General features: G+C 41.6%; 1 protein-coding gene across 5 annotated transcripts in view; it reads left to right on the forward strand.

Annotated features, from left to right (window-relative positions):
* diaph2 (diaphanous-related formin 2) overlaps positions 1 to 19,125 on the forward strand; it is a 727,774-nt gene that overhangs the window by 139,163 nt on the left and 569,486 nt on the right. The window lies entirely within an intron of this gene.

The following is a 19,125-nucleotide window of genomic DNA, read 5'->3' on the forward strand; positions in this document are numbered from 1 at the left end:
AAGATAAAAACATGCTTGCTAACTCAGTTATCTATTTTATCAAATGAAACTGTTTTCGGCTATTTATTTTTACCAAGCAAGATAAATACATGTTAAATCAGCACTGAGTGAATGAACATCAACAAACCCTTGCTGTCATCGCTAGAGTGTCAAGTTGACAGAGCCTAAAGGTTAGCGTCACCAACCTGGGATTTGAAGGTCCTGGGTTCGCCCACCGGTGGGGATATTTTGACTATTCTCTTTCGTATATAGCTTTTGGCACCCCCTCCCTCCCCCCCCCCCCCCCCCCACACACACACACACACACACACACACACACACACACACACAGGAACGCACATGCACAATGTGTGCTTATTTTCATTCATAAAGTTTTTCTTAAGAGTGTTTGGGTTCATTGGGCATCGTTGACTGGCAAGGGACAAGCTCTCAAACTGTCAAGCAAGACGTTGTTGCCCTGATAAATGAATACTAACAACTACATTATTTATTCTGCCACTTGTCATTATTGTGTGTTTTTACTATAATTTTATTGCTATGTTATGCTGTATTATAATGTTGTTTAATCATCTTCCCGTTGTAAAATCCATTGAAATTTAAAACAAAAACAATGTTCTGAGTGAGAAGTAAACATTGGTCTGAAGCCGAATAAGAAAGAAAATTCCCATGAGCACCGCAATGCATACTTCACCAGTGAAGTGACTTCTTCACCTTTTTCTATCCACTGTTACACTTTTGGATGTTGTTTTATTAAAGGTTATCAGCCTCACTTTCTCTCATGATATCCAAGAGGCTTCAAGAGCTTTACACCTCAGTGCCTTGTGTCCTTTAGTGTAATTCATAAAACGGGGCTATTGTATGCGTTTACAATGCGATAAACCTCATTATGTCTGCCCACTAACCAGTTTCGCATTATCGGGAAATGGTTTACGGCAGTACGTCGGTCCATTGTTAGATGGGTAAATGTGATGCTTGTTTTAACCTGACAGAGTTTAATGTTACTCCAATGCTTTCTGAATGGGTAGGAATTCCTCGACCGGGTGCTTTTGTATTCAGGGGATTAAAGCCGAGGGATTTGCATCCGCAGGGGGACGTCGGTGCTGTCACTGGTGCGTGGCAAACAGACGTACCTTTTCGCATGTTAATCGTAGAGTTTTGGTACCAACCGATGGACGTATCGTACAGTATAAAGAGACAGGGTGATCAGAGCTTTTAACGACATGCAAAAGTAATATTTTTTATTTATTTCACCTTTATTTAAACAGGTAGGCAAGTTGGCAACACGTTCTCATTTACAATTGCAACCTGGCCAAGATAAAGCAAAGCAGTTCGACACACAACAACACAGAGTTACACATGGAGTAAAACAAACATACAGTCAATAATACAGTAGAAAAATAAGTCTATATACAATGTGAGCAAATGAGGTGAGAAAAGGGAGGTGAAGGCAAAAAAAAGGCCATAGTGGCGAGGTAAATACAATATAGCAAGTAAAACACTGGAATGGTAGATTTGCAGTGGAAGAATGTGCAAAGTAGAAATAAAAAAAATAAAAAAATACTGTAGGGGAAGAGGTAGTTGTTTGGGTTAAATTGTAGATGGGCTATGTACAGGTGCAGTAATCTGTGAGCTGCTCTGACAGCTGGTGCTTAAAGCTAGTGAGGGAGATAAGTGTTTCCAGTTTCAGAGATTTTTGTAGTTCGTTCCAGTCATTGGCAGCAGAGAACTGGAAGGAGAGGCGGCCAAAGGAGGAATTGGCTTTGGGGGTGACCAGAGAGATATACCTGCTGGAGCGCGTGCTACAGGTGGGTGCTGCTATGGTGACCAGCGAGCTGAGATAAAGCGGGGCTTTACCTAGCAGGGCCTTGTAGATGACCTGGAGCCAGTGGGATGGGCGACGAGTATGAAGCGAGGGCCAGCTAACGAGAGCGTACAGGTCGCAGTGGTGGGTAGTATATGGGGCTTTGGTGACAAAACGGATGGCACTGTGATAGACTGCATCCAATTGATTGAGTAGGGTATTGGGGGCTATTTTGTAAATGACATCGCCGAAGTCGAGGATCGGTAGGATGGTCAGTTTTATGAGGGTATGTTTGGCAGCATGAGTGAAGGATGCTTTGTTGCGAAATAGGAAGCCGATTCTAGATTTAACTTTGGATTGTTGATGTTTGATGTGAGTCTGGAAGGAGAGTTTACAGTCTAACCAGACACCTAGGTATTTGTAGTCCACATATTCTAGGTTAGAACCGTCCAGAGTAGTGATGCTGGATGGGCGGGTAGGTGTACGCAGCGATCGCTTGAAGAGCATGCGTTTAGTTTTACTAGTGTTTAAGAGCTGTTGGAGGCCACGGAAGGAGAGTTGTATGGCATTGAAGCTCATCTGGAGGGTTGTTAACACGGTGTCCAAAGAAGGGCCAGAAGTATACATAATGGTGTCGTCTGCATAGAGGTGGATCAGAGACTCACCAGCAGCAAGAGCGACATCATTGATGTATACAGAGTTAAGAGTCGGCCAAGGATTGAACCCTATGGCACCCCCATAGAGACTGCCAGAGGCCCGGACAACAGGCCCTCTGATTTGACACACTGAGCTCTATCAGAGAAGTAGTTGGTGAACCAACTATTTGAGAAATAATTTGAGAAACCAAGGCTATTGAGTCTGCCGATGAGGATGTGGTGATTAACAGAGTCGAAAGCCTTGGCCAGGTCAATGAATACGGCTGCACAGTATTGTTTCTTGTCGATGGCGGTTAAGATATTGTTTAGGACCTTGAGTGTGGCTGAGGTGCACCCATGACCAGCTCTGAAACCAGATTGCATAGCGGAGAAGGTATGGTGGGATTCAAAATGGTCGGTAATCTGTTTGTTGACTTGGCTTTCAAAGACCTTAGAAAGTTAGGGTAGGATAGATATAGGTCTGTAGCAGTTTGGGTCAAGAGTGTCCCCCCCTTTGAAGAGGGGGATGACCACAGCTGCTTTCCAATCTTTGGGAATCTCAGATGACACGAAAGAGAGGTTGAACAGGCTAGTAATAGGGGTTGCACCAATTTCGGCAGATAATTCTAGAAAGGAAGGGTCCAGATTGTCTATCCCAGCTGATTTGTAGGGGTTCAGATTTTGCAGCTCTTTCAGAACATCAGCTGACTGGATTTGGGAGAAGGAGAAATGGGGAAGGCTTGGGCGAGTTGCTGTGGGGGGTACAGTGCTGTTGACCGGGGTAGGGGTAGCCAGCTGGAAAGCATGGCCAGCCGTAGAAAAATGCTTTATTGAAATTCTCAATTATAGTGAATTTATCGGTGGTGACAGAGTTTCCTATTCTCAGTGCAGTGGGCAGCTGGGAGGAGGTGCTCTTATTCTCCATGGACTTTACAGTGTCCCAGAATTTATTTTTGAGTTTGTGTTGCAGGAAGCAAATTTCTGCTTGAAAAGGCTAGCCGGGGGCTGTTCGATGCTAATGCAGAACGCCACAGGAAGTTTTTACGTTGGTTAAGGGCAGTCAGGCCTGGAGAGAACCAAGGGCTATATCTGTTCCTGGTTCTACATTTCTTGAATGGGGCTTGCTTATTTAAGATGGTGAAGAAGTAATAAAAAAAAAAAAGAATATGACAATTTCACAGCTACTGTATTTATGGATGAAAAATAATTTGGATCTATGGTTGTTATGAAGTAATTAAAAGTGTTGCGAACTGTTGCATAAGCATGGATTAGACACAGCTCAGAGAACAGAAACATGAACCATGTGTGTGTGCTTGACACTGATAAATCGATTGGGTATTGGCAGGCGGTAAAGTTGTGGATTTTATAGAAGGGTCAAAGAATCTGATGACCTTTGATGTAGCCCAGCCCTCCATCTTTCCTATCAGGTATCAGTAACCCAGCCCTTCTCCACCTTTTGTCTGTCCCGTGCTTTCTTCTCTCCTATGGCCAATACAGCCCACTTCAAACAGAGATTACATTATTGTGACATTCCCGCAAGGGTTTTGCAGATGCGGTCACGGCCAAGTCATCGCCACGTTTCCCTTGAAACCTAATCTCCAGTGTGGCCTTATTCACCTGTGATAGTTAGATGGTGGAAGAGGGGGTTGTTGAGACAGTTGCTGTCACCAACCACAGCGATGCTATCCATTCAGGTGATCCTTTTTGCTGTCTGGTTATTAAGTCTGATTATGAGATTTCACAATGCCTGGAATAGTGTGCAACATCATAGGAACCACATTAATATGATATTCTGAGATGCACAACTGCAAAAAAAGACAACCTATAATGTGTTAAATGACTTAGTACTCTGGTTCAATTGTGAAGGCAAGACCACAATGCTCCTCAGCCTCTGATTGGATTTCATTACAACCCGTTCCTGTCATCCCCGCTAACGCTAGGCTAACGCTAGCTGCTACGTGGCAGAGCTCCAGACAGTGCAGGAGAAGGAGGCTGTCGCCGGGTGCCCATTTTAATATTTGTGGTTATTGATTGAGGACCTGTAAAGCAATTCCACCATCCGTTTTCCTCTTTGCAAATATTGGGGGTAAAAGGTGACTTTCGCCGATTGTAAATCCTTTTCCTGTTTTCTTATCCAAACCTCTCTCTCTCAGCCATTGGTTGGCTGCCCACAGCAGTAAAGTCCTCAGTCTGATAGCATTTTATAGTTGGCATCGGGCACTGCACAAGCTCTTTCATTTCACTTTTACCCTTGACAGTCTTTTTTCGGTCGACCTGGCAACTGCCTGTACGGAAAATACATAAAATCCTGTCCCTGTCACGGAGCGAACTTAGAGACTAAATGTTTCCATTTCTAATCAAAGGATACATCTTTTAACTTGGCTGGTGGTGGGCAGAACTTTGAGTAATCTTTGGCTGCTCATCACTCTCTCTTTGGAGCATCGTTTCACATATCACACTCTGAGTGAGCTGTGCCGGTGGAACCAGACGGAGTTTGTTATGGTCCACTAACCCCCCCCCCCCTCCCCTATAAAATGGTAGAGGAAACTAAACACTGTGTTGAAGAGCATCAGGGTCCTGTATAAGTGACACAGACGAACACCTTCACTTTGACACTTGTAGGTCTGTATAAAAACCTGGTCGCAGTAAATAATTAATGTAAACTTCAATATTGTAAGAATAGTGAAATGTGTGTGTGTGTGTGTAGGTAAAAATGTATGTCTGTGTGCACGTGTGTGTGATGAAGGATGTTGATGTGTGTGTATGGCGGGAGCATAGATGTGTGACTGTGTGTTTGCATGGGAAGCTTGGTGTGTCAGGCTAAATCAGGGTTCCCCAACTGGCGGCAAGCGGGCTAAATGCCGGCAAGTTTCCCCCTCCCAAAAAACAATTTTATATTCGGTTGGACATATAATACTGTAACAACACCAGCAAATCAGCTCCAAGTGATTTTAATTTAGGAAAACTGTTCCAAAGTGTTCCCACACATAATAGAGAGATAGATATATGTGATCGTATACAAATGTAAGCAAGTTTTCAGATGATGATGTTATAGTCAAATATTATATCTGTTTGGGCTTCTCGTGGTCCATTTGCTGTTGACACATTTTGTTTTCTGTTCCGGCTCTCTGACCACCCATCATCCCGTGGCTGAAGGCTGAATCTAGTTGATGACGCTCACCTGCTGCTGAGGTCCTCCAGCATCTGTGCAGCTCTCTCTTTATTACAGTAGGGCTGCTGTCATGCATTTAGAGTATGCAGCCGTGCTTATGTATAGGTATGGGAGAGACAGCGGCGTGTATATAGTGTAGAAACAACAGAGGGAGCTTGATAGAATGTTACGGTCTTTAGCGTATCATATACACAACACATGCCGACCCACATCGACTTCACTTGGTTTACAAAGACACATCCATGTCTACTCCTTTCCTCTCTACACACACACACACACACACACACACACACACACACACACACACACACACACACACACTGCTCAGTGTGCCACAGGAGGAGGCTGGCTTTAAATGAACTACCTTAAAGCAGCACTGTGTTTATCCACAGGAAAGAAAATCACACACAGGAGGAAGCCGTGCCTGCCTCCACTTTGAAGCAGCCAGTGGCAGAGCTGCCTTGTGCATTACTAAATCCCATTCTCATAGAGACTGTTTTACCACCTCCATCTGACAGCACACAGGCTGAGGGAGAGAGCACACACACAAACACACACCCTGAGACATGTATGAGCTGTTTACAGAGATGAGCATTGGTCATACACACGTGCATACAAGCACACATATACACATACATGGTTTGATAGAGAAGAAGATGTGTGGATGAACAGATGGATGGATGACTGAATGGATGGGTGGATGAGGTAAACAGCCCCAAAGCGCACATTGAGCTCCTTTCAGGAGTGTGTTTCAATTCCTGCCGTCTATAAGCCTTTGCATATCCTGTAGCGTTTGTTATGCACAGGCCCAGTTGAAAATGTACTATTCACAGAAAATAACAACATAGCTAGTCCAATGTGATGTGTTGTATGTTTAAAGATGCTAATGGATGCAGCCTGTAGACTTTTAAAACGTAACATTTTGGGGCATATTCTTCTAAGTTGGTGTGTCTTACTACAGTATCATCACTTCTCTGTTTGTAAACTGTCTCTGTGTAGTTGAGCTCCTCTTGATCCTTGTTCCAGAAGTTGGACTCATTACCATTTTGCCAGGCGATGCAGCAGTCCCACGGTACCAAACCTTTAGGCTTTGATATTTTCAACGCTCCTCCTCTTCCGAGTTCTCTGACCCCTCTCGTCGGAGGAGCCAGCATTTGAATAAACGAAGGAAAGGAGGAGTGCAATATCCCCCATTGCATCCTGCTATTCCGTTTTTTTTCACTAGCTAATTCCTCTGTGACATGTCGGCATCAACAGAGAGATGGAGGGAGAGATGACACATTACCAAGCCCTTCTCCAAGGCCTAGTAGTTCAGCGCAGAGGTTAACTGGTTGGGTTGCTCAGCGCCAGTTGGCATGGCTACCGTCTCCCAGGGTACAGGCCTCGCAAGCACCTGGTTACCGTCAGCAACTGCCATTCAAGACGGCCAATGGCGGTGCCCTGCTGCACCTCGCCCAGTGATGGACAACTGACTGCACCGTAGGCTCCACTCCCACCCAACTGTTGAGACGAGAGTCAAAACTGAAGTCTCTGATCTCGCATGATAAATCACTTAAGGCTTGTTCCTACTGTCAGTTTGAAGTGACTCAAATACAATTTTTTTTGCATATCCAATTAAAATCTGTTATTTTTCCTGCAGTCTGGACTGAACAAAAAGCACATTGAATCAGATATTTCAATCCACATTTCAAACCACCGTCGTAGGTGGTTTGAAATCAGATGCAAATCTGATTCCTGGCCATGCAACTTGTCTGAACGGTCAAATCTGATTTATTTGCCCTGACTGTTGTTTGGCATATCTTGTTGCTTGCTAGCTACTCTGTTTGACAAGAACATGTGGAAGCTAATGTGCTAGAAAGCTTAACAGCTACCTAGCTAGCTAGTTGACTACTGGGTCTTGCCAAAAAGGATTCATTTTGTTCATCTTTGAGGCTTTTAAACTTTTCTTACACTATAACTTTGAACAATCAAATCAACTAGGAAACGTTCATGGCAGGCATTGTTTTCGCCTTAGCTTGCTACATAACATCTGAGTGATAGGATGCACGAGCACCACCACCGATCATCCTACACCTCTGCGCAAACACCCGTCAGTACTACTGTATGACAACTGGCATAGCCATGTTAGCAAGTGACTGCTGTCTGAACATACACACATCAGATTTGGTCACTTGTAACTTGCAGTTTGAACAGTCAGTAAAAAAACAAAACTGATTTGAGCATTAAAGCCTGCAGTATGAACAAGGCTACGAGCATCTTTAAAAATGCTGTAAATAATATTAAAGGGTAACAGTGGTCTAATGATACTCCCCATCTCTTCCCCTAATAAGTGAGTTGTTTCTGCACACCTAATGACTGCATGGCGGCCCACTGCGCAGACTGGGGCTTCCATCAGTTGATGAATGTCTCTATCTGCAGGCATTAGGTGTTCTATTTTTCATACCGTGGCCTTGTCGACCGCGGCGACGAGAACTGGCCCTCACGTGCACACTCGCGCATGGCCCCCATGATCCTGGGAGAGGCTGACTAATCCCGGGCCTGTGTCTGGGGGCGAGAGCGTGGAGAACAGGCACTGCTCACCCAGCCGAAAGGTCACACCTGTCAGCGGTACCGAAGAAAAGAGGGCAGAGAAGGGAGGAGGAAAAGGGAGGGATATGCTAGTGGCTGCTGATGCCTGGAGAGCCTCAGTGTCTCAGACACACATAGAAAGACATGCACTCAGACAGACACACAAGGATGCACAGCATATATACACAAGACAAAGATAGGGTACAGACATGTGCACACACACAGACAGACACACACCAGTATTTCACCTAGGATAATATTTTTAGCTGCAGTGGCAGAGATAGCAGGGGAGTGGTATGCCCCCCCCTTGACTTTTTTTAAAGGACATTCTATTCCAAAATGCATGAGCATTAAATGATGTTCTCTTCCTTTGAAACTCATCTGAAAATCCAGAACAGTTTAATTTGATCACAACCCAAAAAGTAATTTAGCTAGGGTAAAGTTACTGTATATTAGCTAACATATTTGCCCCATTTTAGGGGACCAATAATATTGGGACAAATTCACTTATGTGTATTAAAGTAGTAAAAAGTTAAGTATTTGGTCCCATATTCATAGCACATAATGACTACATCAAGGTTGTGTTTCAGATTATTTTGTGCCCAATAGAAATTAATGGTAAATAAATGATTGTGTCATTTTGGAGTCACTTTTATTGTAAATAAGAATAGAATATGTTTCTAAACACTTCTACATTAATATTCTACTGTGATTATGGATAATCCTGAATGAATTGTGAATAATGATGAGTGAGAAAGTTGCACAAAAACAGTACCAGTCAAGTTTGGACACACCTACTCATTCAAGGGTTTTTCTTTATTTTGACTATTTTCTACATTGTAGAATAATAGTGAAGACATCAAAGCTATGAAATAAGACATGGAATCGTATAGTAACCAGAAAACTGTAAAACAAATCAAAACATATTTTATATTTGAGATTCTTCAAAGTAGATACCCTTTTCCTTGATGACAGTTTTGCACGCTCTTGGCATTCTTTCAACCAGCTTCACCTGGAATGCTTTTCCAGCAGTCTTGAATGAGTTCCCACATATGCTGAGCACTTGTTGGCTGCTTTTCCTTTGCTCTGCGGTCAGGTAATTGTGGAGGCCAGGTCATCTGATGCAGCACTCCACCACTCTCCTTCTTGGTCAAATAGCCCTTACACAACCTCAAGGTGTGTTGGGTCATTGTCTTTTTGAGAAACAAATGATAGTCCCACTAACCGCAAATCAGAAACAGAAAACAAATACAAAAACAGAAATATACAAACAAGAGTACATCAACCTAACAGACAAGGGTATTACATATCGAGTTACATTTTCAATTTGTCAAAGTTTTACAGCACGTATTGCTTTTTTGTTTTTACACTTACTGATAATTATATGGATAAAGAATCTGCCATGAAAAATAAATAAATTAACATTGAAAGTTAAATCAGGGTCCATATAATTTTGATCAAAATGAAACAATGTCAGTCTTTCAAATTCACATTAATAGTAGTTTATTTTCAAATAAAATCTAACTCACTCCAAAATCTTCTGACATAAGAACAGTCCCAAAATAAATGGTCAAGAGTCTCTGGGTCACAACCACAAAATACACATTGGACTTGGTCTTTTACAAAATAGGGCTGTCTTCTGTATACCACCTCTACCTTGTCACAAAACAACTGATTGCCTCAAACGCACTAAGAAGTAAATCAATTCTACTATTTAACTTTTAACAAAGCACACCTTGAAATGCATTCCAGGTTACTACCCCATGAAGCTGGTTGAGAGAATGCCAAGATTGTGCAAAGCTATCATCAAGGCAAAGGGTGGCTACTTTGAACAATCTCAAATATAAAATATACACTTTATATACACTACACTTTTTTGGTTACTACATGATTCCATGTGTGATATTTCATAGTTTTGATGTCTTTACTATTATTCTAAAATGTAGAAAATAGTAAAAATAAAGAAAAACCCTTGAATGTGTTGGTGTATTCAAACTTTTGACTGGTACTGTATCATACCCCCAAGACATGCTAACCTCGCCATTACAATAACAGGGGAGGTTAGACATTTTTGGTGTGATATTTGTATGTCTTTAACTTTCTCACTCATCATTATTCACAATTTATTCAGGATTATCCTTAACGGGATTGCAGCCCTAAGAAGTTAACGGGATCGATATGACAACAGCCAGTGAAAGTGCAGGGCACCAAATTCAAACAGAAATATCATAATTAAAATTCCTCAAACATACAACTATCTTATACCATTTTAAAGGTAATCTTGTTGTTAATCCCACCACAGTGTCCGATTTCAAAAAGGCTTTACAGGGAAAGCACCACAAACGATTATGATAGGTCACCGCCAAATCACAGAAAAACAAAGCAATTTTTCCAGCCAAAGACAGGAGTCACAAAAAGCAGAAATATAGATAAAATTCATCACTAACCTTTGATGATCTTCATCATATGACACTCATAGGACTTCATGTTACACAATACATGTATGTTTTGTTCAGTAAAGTTCATATTTATATAAAAAATCTCAGTATACATTGGCGCGTTATGTTCAGTAGTTACAAAAAGATCCGGTGATTTTGCAGAGAGCCACATATATTTTCAGAAATACTCATAATAAATGTTGATCAAAGATCAAGTGATATACATGGCATTTTAGATCCACTTCTCCTTAATGCAATCGCTGTATCAGATTTCAAAAAAGCTTTATGGAAAAAGCAAAAACCATGCAATAATCTGAGGTCGGCGCTCAGAGCCCAATCAAGCCATACAGGTACCCGCCATATTGTGCAGTCAACAGAAGTCAGAAATAACATTATAAATATTCACTTACCTTTGATGACCTTCATCAGAATGCACTCACAGGAATCCCAGTTCCACAATAAATGTTTGATTTGTTCGGTAAGGTCCATCATTTATGTCCAAATAGCTACTTTTGTTAGCGCGTTTGGTAAACAAATCCAAAGTCACGAAGCGCATTGACTAAAAGCAGACAAAATGTCAAAAAGTTCCGTAACAGTCAGTAGAAACATGTCAAACGATGTATTGAATCAATCTTTAGGATAACATAAATCTTCAATAATGTTCCAACCGGAGAATTCCTTTGTCTTCAGAAATGCGATAGAACAGAGCTCGCTCTCACAGGAACGCGCATGGTCAGCGCATGTTCAGCTCCTGATAGACCTTACTCAATCCCCTCTCCTTCGGCCCCACTTCACAGTAGAAGTATCAGACAAGGTTCTAAAGACTGTTGACATCTAGTGGAAGCTGTAGGCAGTGCAAAATGACCCATATCCCACTGTGTATTCGATAGGCGATGAGTTGAAAACCTACAAACCTCAGATTTCCCACTTCCTGGTTGGATTTTTTCTCAGGTTTTTGCCTACCATATGAGTTCTGTTATACTCAAAGACATCATTCAAACACACTCTGAAGTTTTTAGAAACTTCAGAGTGTTTTCTATCCAAATAAACTAATAATATGCATATATCAGCAACTGGGATTGAGGAGCAGGCAGTTCACTCTGGGCACCTTTTCATCCAAGCTACTCAATACTGCCCCTGCAGCCATAAGAGGTTAACCTCTACAGAATGGGTGTCCCTATACCGGGACGGTTGAGCTAACGTGCGCTAATGTGATTTGCATGACAGTTGTAAGTAACAGCAAACTTTCCAGGACATAGACATGTCTTATATGGGCTGAAAGCTTAAATTTGTGTTAATCTTACTGCACTGCCCCATTTACAGTAGGTATTACAGTGAAAAAAGTCCATGCTATTGTTTGAAGAGAGTGCACAACAACAAACTTTTCACGGCAACTGGTTTGATACATTCGCCTCTGAAGGTAAATAATGTACTTATATTCAGTAATCTTGCTCTGATTTGTCATCCTGAGGGTCCCAGAGATAAAATGTAGCATAGTTTTGTTTGATAAAATCCATTTTTATATTCAAATGTAGGAACTGGTTTCTACAGTTTGAACCCCTGCTGTCTCTGGCTCCACACCCACCCCACCCAGCCATCTAGATGTGTGATAGTTAGTGTATAAGCTAATGGTCCATTATGTATGACATTCCTGGGAGTGTGTTAACTTCTTGATGATAGGGTGCAGAATTTTCACTTAGGGAAAAATAGCGTGCGCAATTTCAACTTCGTGCTACTCATCCCCAGAATATAAGATATGCATATAATTAGTAGATTTGGATAGAAAACACTCTGAAGTTTCTAAAACGGTTTGAATCATATCTGTAAGTATAACAGAACTTATATAGCAGTCAAAACCCTGAGGACTAACTTTTTTATTGTTAAGTTCCTCTATGTTCAATGGATTGTTTTGGGCAAACCAGAATTCTAATCAGTAAATGCGCAGTTTCTACTGCTTCCACTGGATGTCGCCATTGTATGGAAAATGGTTAAGGTTTTTTCTTAGTGAGGTGAACAAGATATTGACCCGGAAGTGGAGGGACGTCGTTTGTTTATGTTTGAGATTTGGGCAAGACGTGAAATGTTCCGTGAGTTTGTTGATATCCTGTATTGAAAACAGATTGACCTGTCTTCAATTTGATCGATTATTAACGTTTACAAATACCTTAAGCTGTATTACAAAAGTACTTTGAAATGTTTTGGCAAAGTTTAGAGGTAATTTTTTTTAGATATTGTGTCGTGATTTTGTTCAAATTGAACGCTGTTTTTCCTGGTACAACGGCGCCAAATAAATGGACAATTTGGATATATATGGATGGAATTAATCGAACAAAAGGACCATTTGTGATGTTTATGGGACATATTGGAGTGCCAACAAAAGAATCTCGTCAAAGGTAATGCATGTTTTATATTTTATATTAGCGTTTTGAGTAGCGCTAGCATGGTTGAAATAGGCTACACTCTCTTGTTTACATTGGGCAATCATCAGATAATAGCATCTTATGCTTTCGCCGAAAAGCCTTTTTGAAATCTGACATGTTGGCTGGATTCACAACGAGTGTAGCTTTAATTTGATATCTTATATGTGTGATTTAATCAAGATTAATTTTATATAATTTTTTTGAATTTGGCGCTCTACATTTTGACATGGCTGTTGGGACGCAAGCGTCCCATCTATCCCAGAGAGGTTAACTTACATTTTTTGTTACCATATAATTTTTGTATGTTTTCTATTGTTATGTACTTGAACATGTATCAATTGACCAATTTGGCACATTTGGGCAGACTTGATACAAAATATTGTCCAGTATTGCCGTGCTTCACTGGATCAATCTGAAATGTTGCACACACACTGCTGCCATCTAGTGGCCAACATTTTTATTTAGCCTAAACTGAAATAATACATTATGGCCTTTCTCTTGCATTTCAAAGGTAAATAAATACTATAAATAAATACTTAGTTTTTTTGTTTATTATCTTTTACCAGATCGAATGTGTTATATTCTCCTACATTTATTTCACATTTCCACAAACTTCAAAGTGTGTCCTTTCAAATCAAGAATATGCCAATCCTGGCTTCAGGTCCTGAGCTACAGGCAGTTAGATTTGGTTATGTTATTTTAGGCGAAAATTTAAAAAAAGGGTTTGATCCGAGAGGTTGGAAATGCACTGCTCCATGCACTTTGAGTTCTGAGTTCTGATGTACTCGAAGAGCCCAGTGGTGTCCTCAAGCTCTCTCATCCAGCCTCCCCGCAATATTCTAGCATTATTGAAGTGTCTTTCTAGAGTTATTCTAGCGTTATTGAAGGGTCTGTCTAGAGTTATTCTAGCGTTATTGAAGGGTCTGTCTAGAGTTATTCTAGCGTTATTGAAGGGTCTGTCTAGAGTTATTCTAGCGTTATTGAAGGGTCTGTCTAGAGTTATTCTAGCGTTATTGAAGGGTCTGTCTAGAGTTATTCTAGTGTTATTGAAGGGTCTGTCTAGAGTTATTCTAGCGGTACGAGTGTTATAAGAACATTATTGTAACATTATGAGTATTATTCTAGCATTATTCTAGCGATATTCTAGCATTATTCTAGCGATATTCTAGCATTATTTTCCAGTCCACAGGCCTATCTCTTCAGCATCACTAGGGCAGCAGTAAGGCAACCTGCCATGACGGACTCTGAGCCTATACCTTCCCATTCAACAGGCTAATTATCTAGACTATTACTTCCCATTCAACAGGCTAATTAGTCTAGAATATTACTTCCCATTCAACAGGCTAATTAGTCTAGAATATTACTTCCCATTCAACAGGCTAATTAGTCTAGAAAATTACTTCCCACTCAACATGCTAATTAGTCTAGCCTATACCTTCCAACTGAACAAGCTAATTCATCAAGCCTGTACCTTCCCATTCAACAGGCTAATTATCTAGAATATTACTTCCCATTCAACAGGCTAATTAGTCTAGTCTACACCTCCCCATTCAACAGGCTAATTAATCTAGCCTTTACCTTCCCATTCAACAGGCTAATTAGTCTAGCCTATACCTTCCCATTCAACAGGCTAATTGGTCTAGTCTACACCTTCCCATTCAACAGGCTAATTGGTCTAGTCTACACCTCCTCATTCAACAGGCTAATTAATCTAGCCTTTACCTTCCCATTCAACAGGCTAATTAGTTTAGCCTATACCTTCCCATTCAACAGGCTAATTGGTCTAGTCTACACCTTCCCATTCAACAGGCTAATTGGTCTAGTCTACACCTTCCCATTCAACAGGCTAATTGGTCTAGTCTACACCTTCCCATTCAACAAGCTAATTGGTCTAGTCTACACCTTCCCATTCAACAGGCTAATTGGTCTAGTCTACACCTTCCCATTCAACAGGCTAATTAGTCTAGTCTACACCTTCCTATTCAACAGGCTAATTAGTCTAGCCTATACCTTCCCGTTCAACAGGCTAATTAGTCTAGCCTATACCTTCCCGTTCAACAGGCTAATTAGTCTAGACTATACCTTCCCGTTCAACAGGCTAATTAGTCTAGCCTATACCTTCCCATTCAACAGGCTAATTAGTCTAGCCTATACCTTCCCATTCAACAGGATAATTAGTCTAGACTATACCTTCCCATTCAACAGGATAATTAGTCTCGACTATACCTTCCCATTCAACAGGATAATTAGTCTGGACTATACCTTCCCATTCAACAGGCTAATTAGTCTAGCCTATACCATCCCGTTCAACAGGCTAATTAGTCTAGACTATACCTTCCCGTTCAACAGGCTAATTAGTCTAGACTATACCTTCCCGTTCAACAGGCTAATTAGTCTAGACTATACCTTCCCGTTCAACAGGCTAATTAGTCTAGCCTTTACCTTCCCATTCAACAGGCGAATTAGTCTAGACTATACCTTCCCATTCAACAGGATAATTAGTCTAGACTATACCTTCCCATTCAACAGGATAATTAGTCTAGACTATACCTTCCCATTCAACAGGATAATTAGTCTAGTCTACACCTTCCCATTCAACAGGATAATTAATGCCCCCCCCCCCCCCCCCACCCCCCACACACACAGACCTAGCTTGGGCAGGTCTACTAGGAGACTCGTCATTAATCATGCCAGTCATGCCTGTCAGCGAAGCGGCCCATCTATCCTCTGAGACTTGTGGGGATCGGACATCATTAGTGAACCAGCCAACACATACATTATATTTACCTCTAACACACTCTACATTCCCACACACTAATACTGTACTCATGCACCCAGATCCTAACATATCTTTCTCCTTTCTCTATCCGTTTCTCTCTGACTCTCATTGTCAGATAAGTAAAATTGCGCATGTTCCATATGGTCATATAAACAGACGGACAGAGTTCATAGAGTCAGAGTGGATAATGACTCATCACACGTGGTGTGGATCCCTTTCATTCAGATGCTTTGTTAGAGCAGCACAAGACCCGGACCAACAGTTCACTTACCTGATGAAATGTTGTTCTGTCCAGTCTCTGGGGAACAAGGGAAAAATGACCAGTGTGAACCACCAATTGCTCAGGCTGTGTGTGTTAGACCTCATGACCCTGTAGAGGGGGTTTGGGAAGAGAGAGGAGAAGTGAGAGAGGGGAAACGAGTACATCAACATCAGGGAATACATCTCTACTGTTGCCTCCCTAATTTTTTTCTTCCTGCCCTCATTTCTTTGCCCTTTGCCTAAACTTTGGGTTGCTAGTTGGAGCAGTCCGTTGCCCCCTGGACGGCTCCTTCTACGGTCCCGTAGAAGGTGCAGAGACCAGTTCAGTATGACCTCACAGTCCAATCAATGCACCGCCGCCAAACTCTATAAATGAGATCCACTGTGACTTACAGTACCTTTGTTAAACAACCAGGTTGTTTACCCCTCCTTGACATAGTATATATATGCTGAATAATACAATAGATTCTGTGGGTAGATTTACCAAGCCTCTCTTCTCTTTGATATGCTGTCTTGTCTTCTATTTTCTTTTCCCTTTATTTTCTTATGTCTGGCTAATTTGCATATTGAATATTGTGCTTCATAGCTTCGCAAGGACCTTTCAGGACTTTATTGAGCCACTCGCGGCGGACCTTCACAAATTGATTGGCGGAAGGAGGAGACTGGCGGCGTACCATTGAAGCGAGACGCTCCACGCCGGTTGAGCGTTGGGGCTCATTATTAGGCTGAGTTAGCTGGATGAAAATCCATCACTTCTCCTCAACGATCCTGGTCCGCTGTGCCTTTTGAAACTCAGAAAGGCATCTTTCCTGCATATCATTGTGTCTGTCTGTCATGGATGATGACAGTGTTATTGCTAGATGTGGTGTAGTCTTCTGGGGTTTCGGCACCATATCTGCATGTTTGACAACTCACACACACACGGTCCTGTCTTTATATTAAGCAGTGCTCTCATGTTTCCTCTTGTCAGTTTGTGCTTCTAGTGCCTGTAGCTATACCATAAGGATCTGCAGTGGGAGGTTGTATTACTTTTTAAATGACTCTCTCTCTCTAGAGTCTCAGGCAGGTATGCTAGCTGGCTCTGGCTGGCATATGTTCCTGTCTTTATTGAGGTGTCATTGAGATTCAGTGCAGATAAGAGTCCTGCAGAGCACTGGGAGGCTTAGAGGAGGATTCCTCTACTCCACGCACACACATGCATACACAGTAATAAACACACACATGCACAAACACAGAAAGAGGCACATGCAAGCAGACAGACACACTCTTCTAAACTCATTAATCATGCAATGCAGAGACGACTGGCAGCGCCGTCCCCATCCACAGAGTGACAGCAGTCCCTCTTGTCTTACATTAATTGGCTCTTAATTGAAAGGGTTGATTCAAATGCCCAGAAAAGGTTATCAAGAGAGACCGTAGGAGATTATTCTAAGACGAGACATATCAGCTCTATTTTATTGGCTTGGGGTGTCTGTGTGAGTATGCACTGGCAGGTATATGTGTGGTGTGTGTGTGTGTGCATGCATATCTCTGTGTGTGCGTGCGTGCATACATATCTCTGTGTGTATGTGTGTTCGCACGTGCATACAGTGGGGCAAAAAAGTATTTAGTCAGCCACCAATTGTGCAAGTTCTCCCACTTAAAAAGATGAGAGAGGCTTGTAATTTTCATCATAGGTACACTTCAACTATGACAGACAAAATGAGGAAAAAAAATCCAGAAAATCACATTGTAGGATTTTTATGAATTTATTTGCAAATTATGGTGGATAATAAGTATTTGGTTACCTACAAACAAGCAAGATTTCTGGCTCTCACAGACCTGTAACTTCTTCTTTAAGAGGCTCCTCTGTCCTCCACTCGTTACCTGTATTAATGGCACCTGTTTGAACTTGTTATCAGTATAAAAGACACCTGTCCACTACCTCAAACAGTCACACTCCAAACTCCACTATGGCCAAGACCAAAGAGCTGTCAAAGACCAAAGAGCTGTCTGCTCCAGACAGAATAAGCTGTGTCATTCCTCTTTGTACAACCTCAAAGCTTGAATCATTGCAGGGATTGAGAATGCCAATGGGAGTTGTTGTTTTCTGGTTTGGGAATGATGTCTTATTTTTCAGAGAACAGTTGCTACTTTAAAATGTTCCATGTCAAGAACTCAATCAAGACAAAAGTAGTAAAAACACACATTACTTTGTATAATGACGTTAGAAACTTGTCTTAGAGTTCTACAGTGTGTAATTGACAATCTACCTAACACGTCCTCTCCCAGCCTCCCAATGTGTACGCATACATACTTTCTTTAAAAAGAAAGTCTTTGATGTTTAAATATATGATTTAGATATTCATTCGCCAGGCTTAGAGTGCCGACGGAACCCTATCTCCAGGATTTGGTTTGATTGATCAGTCAACAGCCTCTAGTTGGTTGTGGAACAGGTTGGTCCTGTCATCTCTCAGAGATGCATTTCAGAGTTGCTCTCTGAGTTTTTTTCAGATTCTCTGACGCAAATGTTTTATTGATTTGTTCGTACAGTATATCTGGATCACCAACGTTTAGAGTCCATCTTCAAATCTAATTTATCAGACGCTCTAAGTTTCCACTTGATATCCTCTTTCCAGAAAAACTGTCTTTTAAATGTTCTCCTTCTTCAGCGAGGGTAACATTGCAAAAGTCGAAACTTCAGAAAAATCTTTGCAAAACTGTTAGCAAAAGTTTTGAACTTCCCAACCATTTGGAAGGACTTTTTCTGATATGATCATGCCATCAGTGATGATTCCGTTTAAACTCCGCTCCACCATTCTCACTGCGGCATTCAATATATTTTCGGAAGTCTTTCAGATACTATTAGAGGCATCATTGGTGATGCCTTACTGCGGGTCAGGTCTCTATGGACTGGTGTAAGACACTGATCTGCTGACACAGCCCCATCGTCTGCTGCAGGCCCTGTCTATATCTGGGCCTGAGCCAGCAGGAGAGCAAGGTGTGTCTGTGGTCAGGTGGGTCGAGGTGCTGCTTGATATGACAGTGAGTTAGCCTGATCGTGTATTCAAT

This window comes from Salvelinus fontinalis, chromosome 6 (assembly GCF_029448725.1).
Source record: "Salvelinus fontinalis isolate EN_2023a chromosome 6, ASM2944872v1, whole genome shotgun sequence".
NCBI classification, from domain to species: domain Eukaryota; kingdom Metazoa; phylum Chordata; class Actinopteri; order Salmoniformes; family Salmonidae; genus Salvelinus; species Salvelinus fontinalis.